We start from the raw sequence: 10,116 nt of genomic DNA, 5'->3' as shown, positions 1-10,116 counted from the left end.
CTTTTCAAAGGGGCCCCGCCCCTCCAAACCCTAGCTTTCAGGTAACAACACCTCACACAAAAGCCCAAAAACATTTCATAAAAAACAAGCCCATATCTCCCATATTCGGTAGCACTATCCAGACAAAGCCAGCGATGGGACCATGGTCCACGGTCCGTCTCAACTGTTTCTATTGGAAGCTTTGTCATCCTAACACCCATCTAAGCACAAGGATAAAAAACCTATATTATGTTTTTTGTTTTCTCAACTGCATAAAAATGGTGCTCCCCACCTTACCTGGTCTTCTGTTCTGGCCCGGCCGGCCCCCTTGTTATCTCTCTTTCACACGTCTCTTCAACAAAGAAAATAAAAGATAAAAAAATCAAAGGCAAAAAGCAAAGAAAATTCCCTACAAAAGTTAGCAGAAGACTCCCCCTCCATATGACTGCAATCATCTTCTAAAACTAAAAGAGAATGATACTTCATGGGTACTTTGTGGTCAAGCGGGTGTTCGCGCCCCAGGGCCCACTGGTTGGCCTAACCGGAGACATGAAACGATGGGCAGAAAGGTCCCTGTCATACACACACCCACCCTCTTGGATTGGCTCTGAACTACTTGCTCTAACTCACCAAACCCATTGGTACGTCGTTTGATTAGGATAACAAAAAAGGGAATTTTACTGATGAAAGACTTGGATTGGCTCCAAGTCACAAATGAAGCCCCATAGTCATGACCCCTTTATTTTAATTCTTCTTTTTTTTTTATTATTTTGATCCACCATGTCAACTTTATATTAATTTTATCTCTAATTCCTGCATCAGAAGACCATTTCGATTTTCAGTAGTGGCTTCGAGAAACCACTTTTGTGGTTTCTAATTCCCCAATGCCATTTACTTTTCTCTTCTTTCCTCCACTCTAAAGTTTCATAAGCTAACAATTAATAAAAGTAATGGATTTGGTGAAGCAGTAATCTTGATTAATTTAATTAAGGAAAGTACTACGTACTGATCGATGGTGCCCCAAAAACGGGATACACTAATGGAATTAATCCAGTGCATCTTATTTTAGCCAACTAGCTAGCTAAATCGAAGACTGAAATGGTAATAATCTTTTCAAAAGTTGCATATCTGATTGATGTACAGAAAAACGTTCGTGTGTGTGAAATTCCAGCTCCAGTTTAGACCTATTTTAACTTGATTTTGTATGGCTCATGTTGGTTTGTAGATTAAAGCAACATGTCCCTTTGTCTATATATCTTCCCTAATTATATAAATTCATTCTCATGATCACACTTAGTAATAAAAAAATAATTCATGGGTGCATCAACTTTCCGATGAATGTTAAATTGTTAATGACATTAAGTGCACCCAGAGAGGCCCTGGCAAGCCTCTAGTTTATCATACTTAGATTTAGATTGTTAATAATGTCTTCACATGCACCGTGATCTGATATGGTCTGAGAATGTGAGATGTAAAGCCCATCCTGCAGCATGGCGAAAAGGAACTGAAACTTTACACACCATAGCGGTGGAACTCCTCTTGTTCGTTGCACTGCTTGAACCATAATCTATATATTTAATAAAGAATCACATAATCTATTTAAAGTTTGCTTTTGAGTTATATTATATCTCTTCTTAATTTGGGGACCAAGGGAAGCTGCACTAGGCATGTTCATGCACATATATGTATATAATATGAAATCTCTTTAATTATAAGCTTTCCATGTTACTCTTTGATGAGAAAGCCAGGTACCCTTTGTTTCTCTCATTGAATCTTGTCTTTGTAAAGACAAGGAAATTAAAAGCACACGGCAGCACAGACAGAGTTGAAAAAAATTTTGGATTCTTCATAAGCTGAGGTTCGTAGATTTTATGAACAGTGCCATAACCTTTGGGGACACTTGACCGACCGACATGAGTGAAGCAACAGTAAGTGGATAGAGACTAGAGCAGGAATTAGACTACCAACAGAATAAAAAGGGAGAGACAAGTACCAGAGCAGGAAAGTTAAGTCAAGCTCCCTCGATCCTCAATTAATGGGTTAAAAACCATTATCCATGAAAGTGAAAGGAGGAAAGAAAAGAGAAGGAGATAGCAAAGCAGAATGTTGAGAGAGGCTAATTAAACCCGCATACACATATATAAGCATAGGCAGAAAAGAGACGGATGAGCATGACTCCAATTAATGAAATGCACGCAACTGCTTCTAAACACCAAACCTATAAATAAAGATTGTCCATTTGTGACTAGCTAGAAGCTTCATGATAGTGGGTGTTCTAGTAACTAGCTAATTTGGAATTTTTGGTTCAGTGCAATAAAAAGCTGAAAAAAAACTGATGGCGATTTGAGGTTGTGTAGAGAGCATTGTCTACTGTGTCTGTGTTTGTGTGTGGTAGTAGTAGTAGTGGAAGTGGAGGACATGACATGATAGCATCCACAAAAGCTGAGGACTTCTGGGTTTTGGTAGGCTCTCCTGGAAAAGCATGCATGGCCGTGTCCGGGCCGGATAATTGGTACAAATCAAGTACTCACCTCTTACGGTGTTTGTACGCGTTTCGCCTTTTCTGTCCATGTATCGGCCGGCATGCATGTGCCGGACGTTGTTGTATACAATATCATTGATGGCGTGTCCTCTGTCCTGTGTCCATGCAAGCACTCGCTACTCACTACTTCTGATTAATTAGTATTGTTGATTAATTATGATGCCATACATAAAGATTAATACTCATGAGTTAATACCGTAAAGGAAATTAGTTAGCAGCAACCCGGTACGCATAAGGTTAATTTAGGTTGTCGTGGGGTACGTTCATGCGTACCAACCAAACACTAGCGTGCTCACTCTTGATAGGTTGTCCCGCCGGGCATGTCATGTGATGAGAGAATTTGATTCGGCAGATGTTAAATCAAAGGAAAGCAATTGGGAACCAAAGTTTGACAGCCAATGTGATTAGTTAATGTATGTTCAACTTTATTATTATTATTATTTTTTTTTCTTTGAAATTATGATATCTGCATGTGTATGTAGCATTATCAGTACATGCATGGGACGACACAGCCTAATTAAACGGCGACATGAGTTGGGATCAATAATGTAAGACCATCATAAGGATTTGATTTGATGAGTAAATTACCAATTGTCTATTAATATTAAATTTAATTAAAAACTATTATATTATATTATAACAACGTTACATTTGTAGTATATTGATGCTTGCCCAACCTTCCCCAGTTGAAAATTTTCTGACCCACTTGGCCACTGCCTTTGTCCACGTGCGTGCACCCGTGTCTTCTTTTTTCCTTAATTAGTTAAAATACTATATAATATTACCTATACCTTTAAAAGTTTATTAATTCCTGAACCGATTGTTTTGTTGAATTGATACTGGTCCACGTGTCATTGCAATGTTTTTAATCTTGTACACTGGTTCGCCCACATGTCACCAGTCTGGCAACGCCAACACTGCATTCACGTGCTTGACTCTCTCCACGTGTCATTTCATTCTATCTCTGTAGTGTCCAATATACTCCCCTGTATGTGCGTATGAAAGGTGTAGGGGTTGTGCACTTGTGCCCCATTCATGGCTGATATAGGTAGGGATGTAGATGGGTCGGATCAATACCCTAAACCTACATAGAAAATTAGGGATCAGTTTCCAAATAGTCCAGCAGTAGTCTAGTACTAAAATATTGATTTTTCTATCGTAATTAATTAAGCAGGCTCGGTCCATTCTCCACGATCATTCAAACACTACTAAGTAATAAACAATAGTTAAGAAAAGGATGGAGGACATGGGGAAGCTGGGATTGTAGGGGACAAAATGGGAAGAACAGGGTCGTCTTGATTTCAGGCAGATTATTTTGTACCATCCTTCCATTTCCATGAATATTATTACTGTTCGTATACATGTATGGTGCGACTGTGAGTGAGGGAAGTACTACAAAATCAAAGTTTAAAGTCAAAGGTCAAACATATGCATTTCTGTCAATGTCTCCTTGATTGCACACATTCTCGCGCAAACATTCGAAAACCCGGTTGCCCACTCCCTCCTCACCAAGCACAAAGCACCCTGAGGCCTGAACCCTTCCCACTTGAAGCTCTGATGCTGGAGAACACCGTTGATGCCCCCCGTTTTTTATATTTCTGCTCGCCACTCGCCGAGGAAGTGTAAGACATGTCCCGTGGTTTGGGTACGTACTAGTAAGACATCCCTCTACTTTACAATCGCCTTCCCGCCGAGTTGACATTTGTCATTTGTGCTCCACACAGCATTCCCCCACGGGCGCCCCCGCAACACATCCGAACCATGTATTGGGAACATCTCCCTAGATGATTCCAATGCATGCTGATATATGTGTATCTGGGCTGGGGGGACGTAGGACGCAAATGTGGTTCTCTAATGTGAAAATGTAAGGTGACAATTTTCACCTTAAACGTCTATTCCTTCAAAACAATTAAAAGAAAAAAATAATAATAATTGAAACGTTAATTTGAAATAACAGAAAATAAAAATAAATAGATACTAATAAGAAAATAAAAAGTCAATAATTAAATTAAAGATTAAAGATATTTTTGTTTTATTATCTATTTTTACTTCTGTTATCTTTCTCTATTTTTTCTTTAATTTTTATTTTTTATTTATATGAAGGAAGGTTTTGTTTTCGGAAAAAGGTGATGATATGAGACTTCTTAATGTATTTTCAAAATGGATATAAAAAATGCTCCTGATGACAAGTACATTAAGTAATAAGGTGGCTGGAAAATACAGGGTATCTTAATAATATTCAAACTGCATGGTATGTTTTAGTATTTAAATGAAAATATAGGAGGTGAATTAATAAATTACCTTCTTTTTACTATCTCGATTCTGGAGTTGGGTTCAACGATCGCCTAACCCTTGCCGTCCGTTACTTGGTCGTCTTCGCACGGTGCAATGCAAATCACGTATTTTTATGTGGATCTTAGATTGACTGGTCAACACATTGGGGTTAGTATAGAAATAGTTTAGTTTTAGCTTTTAAATAAGGGTAAAATACAAAAACCTTCCTTGAAGTTTTTGATGAGGCTGTAATTTAGGCTGGGTTTGATCGAACTCAATCCTAACCCTATCCAAAAAAGTCAGGTTGGGTTGAATTGGGTTGATATTCAGGTTAGGGTTAGGGTTGAAATTTATGAACCCAACTTTAGTTTAGGTTGGGTTAGGGTTGACCCTTTCAACTCAAATCTGACTCTATAGTACATATCATATATAAATATATATTGTATATAATCATACATTGATTTGTTTAGATGCATGATAGTTGTATAGCCACTACCACATACCATCATTTATTTCAATTGAGATAGTCACTTCACTTAATCCTAATTAGAAATACTAAAACCTTTATAACATATTTTATGTTTTCTGAATATTTTATTCTTTCTCTCCTCTTGTTGCTTGCCACCCATAGCTTGCTACCCATAAAAGATCTATTATAAGTCATCATAATAAACTATACTCATTTCAAACACTTTTTTTTTTTTCTGAATTTTGTACTTAAATAAAAACATCAACAAACAAATACTAATAAAAGATATAATTAATATATGTAATGAAATTGAGTTAAGATCTATGATTAAGAAGTTCTACAAGATTTTAAGGGATGGAAAGAAGGTTGGATTGGGCCCAAATCGAGCCCAGCCCAACCCGAAGTTGACTTTGAGTTAGGTTGGGTTGGGTTAGGGTTGAAGGAGTTTAGTTAGGGTTGGGTTAGGGTTAGGGTTGGGGGTTTAGAACTTAGGGTTGTGCTAGGGTTGGCCTCAACCCGATCTAACCCGGCCTGACTTGCAGCCCTAGTTTTTGACAATTATTAAAACCTCCCCTATAGTTTTACTTTAACAAAAACCGATACCTTCCCTCTATTTTTGAAAAAATCAATAGATACCTTCCCTCTATTTTTGAAAAAATCGATAGATACCTCTCTTGCGTCAATGACCAAGACAAAAAACGTTAAACCGGCCATTTTTTTAAAACACCTATTTTATCCTTTTACGAATTAATGTGTATATATTTTTACTAAAATACCCCTATCTACATTTTATACTCTTTGCCCCTTTTATTATCCTAGATTCAACTTTTTATGTATGAAGATGAGCAACTCAAGAGGAACGAACCCAAGAGAACAAATTTAGGAAGAAAAAACCAAGGATTTCAATCAGGTGGGTTATCTATTTTCATTTTCACGCACAATGGTCCTATAAGAAAACAAAAAAAAGGAAATCATAGCAAAGAAATGATTGAGAACAAACAAATAAAATCAATGAAACATAGCAAAGAGATGAATAAACCGAACTCCTACAAGAAAACATAGCAAAGAAATACGAATCCAACTCAGTGAAGAAATCGAAAATGAATAAAGATATACACTACAGAAAATGAAGCAAAGAAATATGAAAAATGAACTCACATAATAGAAATCAAACTCCTTGGATTCTCAGACAATGAACACAGACCTGTCGATCAATACTTTGATTCTTAGAGAAAGAATGGCGGTAGATTCTCAGAGAATGAACAACAAAAATGGTCTCCGATAAAGAACAATGAAGAAGGGTGGTAGTCTCCGGTGAAGAATGGTCTAGATTCTCAAGAATGGATGGCAAAATAGTCTTTGGTGAAGAATAGAGAAAAAACGACGGTAGATTCTCAGAGAATGAACAACAAAAATGGTCTTCGATGAAGGACAATGAAGAAGGGCGGTAGTCTCTGATGAAGAATGGTCTAGATTCCCAAGAATGAATAGCAAAATAGTTGGTGAAGAACAGTCTGGATTCTCAGAGAATGAACAACAAAATAATCTTTGGTGAAGAAAGTTTTGGATTCTCAAAGAGTGAAAAAATTCTGGTTTCTCAAAGAATGAACAACAAAATAGTCTCTGGTGAAGAAAGTTATGGATTCTTAGAGAGTGAAAAACGGTATGGTTTCTTAGAGAATGAAAGAATAACAGTAACCGATGAAGAACGACAATAAATGATGGTCTTCGATGAAGTATGATCACTGAAAAATGGATGGAATATTTTGAAATATTCCAATTAATATCGTTGTGCAACTGCTAGAGTTTGTGTTAGTTTTCTGTCAAAAAAGAATAGGAAATCTAAGCAGTTGCTCGATTAAGGGTAAATGCAGAATTTTGTAAATTGATCAAAATGACGCCTAAGGGTAAAATTGCAATTATACACATTTTTAGTCTTGATCATTGACGGAAGGGAAGTATCTAGGGAGAATGATGGTTCAGCACAGGGACAGAATTTATAGGTGTCAGATCGGAATTGATGCCAATTTACGGGCGGACATTGGTACATAAAATATGATTTATTGACATTTTGAATGTTTATAATTTTAGAGTGGAAATAAAAAATCTGCATTAAACCTGTTCGTACTTTTTCAAAGTATGTATCAATTTTTTAAAAAATAGAAGGGGAGTTTTTACTAAAATAAAACTATACAAAAGTTTTTTATGATTGTCAGAAACTTGACTAAAGTTTTTGTATTCTATACGAATGAAGAAAAATAAAGCAACGGAAGAAGGAAGCAAGAGGGGACAGAGATAAGACCAACGGGGGTTGGACACGTGACGGGAGAAATTGAAAGGGGCCAGACATTGGCAGATAGGAGGACAAACGGCGACAAGGCAGGGAAGGAGGGACCACGTTTGGACATATTCTGATATTCATTGTCCAACTCAACTGGTACAAGCTTTCTTCCCTTGGGTGCTGGTGACGTGTCGTTGACATCCATCCATTACCCTTTACCATACATACATCCCGTTTAAAGTTTATAAACTATTAAACTAATAAACTTTAAACAACACCCTGAATACGATTATACGAATACGGAATAGGGAATACCCCTCCTCCCTTGGATAGATGAGGTTGACCCCCTTCCCCCACCACCAACCTCCTCAGTCAGTTCTACCAAGATGACGTGGCCATCTATTGATGCCCAAGCCCAACATAATGGTGGATTCAACAAATTATCGATCGCTGCGTGTTTGCATGTATCATCCGGGTCCACTCCCACCCCCAAACATCCCATACAAATTTGACTTTTGATTAAGTGGTTATTGACTCAAGTTTGAACTACTCTCTACAATTACATAGTGATAATTCGGTGGTACTGGAGCTAGCTAATAGACATTGAATTAGGGATGACAATTTTTTTCATCTTTGATGCGATCTGACTTCAGGGGCGGAGTTAGGGGGATGACCTAAGGGAGTCATAGCCCTCTTATGGTCTAGAAATTTGTACACTCAGTACATTTTTATATATAAGTTGGTTCTTTTTCCTTCTTTTTCACCTAATGGTTGGCCTCCTTTATGGTCCATCCATAAGTTTTGGCCTTGTTTATGGATTGGGTTGGGATAGAGATTTAGGTCCTCACCTCTCTCTAGCCCAATTATATATATTAAAAATATATTATTATATATGATATTATTTATATATAATTAAAATATTATTTATATTTTAAAATTTTTATTTATTTTAATTAAATTTGTTTTTCAAAAAAAAAAAAAAGAAAACTATTATCTAAAATGAATTCAGAAATTCAAGCCTCCCCAAGAATCTATTGAATATTGGGAATAAAACACAACTTCTATCTTCAACAAGAAATCAGCGACAGAAATATGAACCTCACCCCCAACCCGCCATATTGCCATTCCTACCTTCAGTTGATCAAGCACCTTCAAATTTAAATGATGGATAACTGTATATCCAAACTCTAGAATTTGCCTAACCAAACACATAGTCCGTGTCCATCGTCATCCTACTACTTATATGTCAAAGGCGATCCCGATTTCATTTTCTGCTTTAGCCCATCCCCCCTTTACATGCCTCAACCACGTAATTCTGACGCTACTGTCGTGTCATTTTCCCAATTTCCCTTCCCCAGCTTCTTATCCTCCCTTTTCCTCAACTCTATATTATTTATACATTCAATAGCAATTAAATTAAGAAACTCTATCAATCCCACCTTTTCAACGTGAAACAACATCCTCTTAACCAAGACGTGCAAGTAATTAGTTCATGGATTCTTCTTAATACGTCTCTCTCTATCTCTCCGCATCTTTCTGGATGATCACTAGGGTCAGTCCGACCCGATGAAAGATTTCATTGGTGCTTTCTTGTGGCATCAACCGGTATCAAGCTGCACTATGTAATAGTACTGGTTGATTGTATATATACTTTGCACCATCTTGCTAGTTGCTACCATGCACCGATGGGCAATGGGTTTAGTAACAGATTCGGAGTCATCCCTTCTATAACCATTTGACAAGTGTGTGGCGATGAGGAAACTCTCACTGAGATTGTAATAAACGTGAAGTCATCGCTTCTATAACCATTAGTACACGTACACTTCCCCAGCTGCAAGTTAGGCAGCTGCCGGTTTCTACTAGGTTGGTAGGATGCATGCACAAGAACTTATTCAAATTCAAATTAACCTCCCCCACAACCACTCTCTGCATACTCCATACTAATCCATTCTTTTGCTTGTTATATTTATACTCTTATGTTTTATTTTAAGGGATTTGCTTATGAATGATGAATTTTTTCTTTATCCAAAAAAAAAAAAGGAAATTATAAGATCGTAGAACACCACATCAAATTAATTATTGTGATTAAATTAAGCAAAATACAGACAGAAAAGCAGAGGGACTGTGAGAAGGACGGAACGGTTTAACACATTACCGGGAAACCGAGGCTCCAAACAAATTACGGATGAAGCTGCCGGTACTATGAGGAACACCCGTGGTACAAGCACCCATGTACCCGGTGTATTTACAGCGGGTTTACTGGATATTGCCCGTCCAAATCCTCTTCATTTTCTGCCCTTCTTGACTTGGGAAGGTGGATTCCAAACGGTTTCCCCGGTTGTCTTTGTACGACAAGCACACGCAGGCGCTGCATCTCCCCAGACCCAGATGGCTGAAAGCAAAAAAAAAAAAAGAATGAAAAAGAAAATGAAAATTGTTAGTTAGGATGAAAAGGTCAAAATTCAAAAAAATAAATAAATAAATAAATAAACAAGAGGGGATATTTACGATAAAGCACGCCATCAGTTCAGTACCTCTCTTATCACCTTTTTTCGCACTGGTGAATTGAGC

Source organism: Nelumbo lutea, chromosome 1, assembly GCF_056320005.1.
Source record: "Nelumbo lutea isolate HS-2025 chromosome 1, American lotus-T2T, whole genome shotgun sequence".
NCBI lineage: Eukaryota > Viridiplantae > Streptophyta > Magnoliopsida > Proteales > Nelumbonaceae > Nelumbo > Nelumbo lutea.
This window is presented reverse-complemented; position numbering follows the sequence as displayed.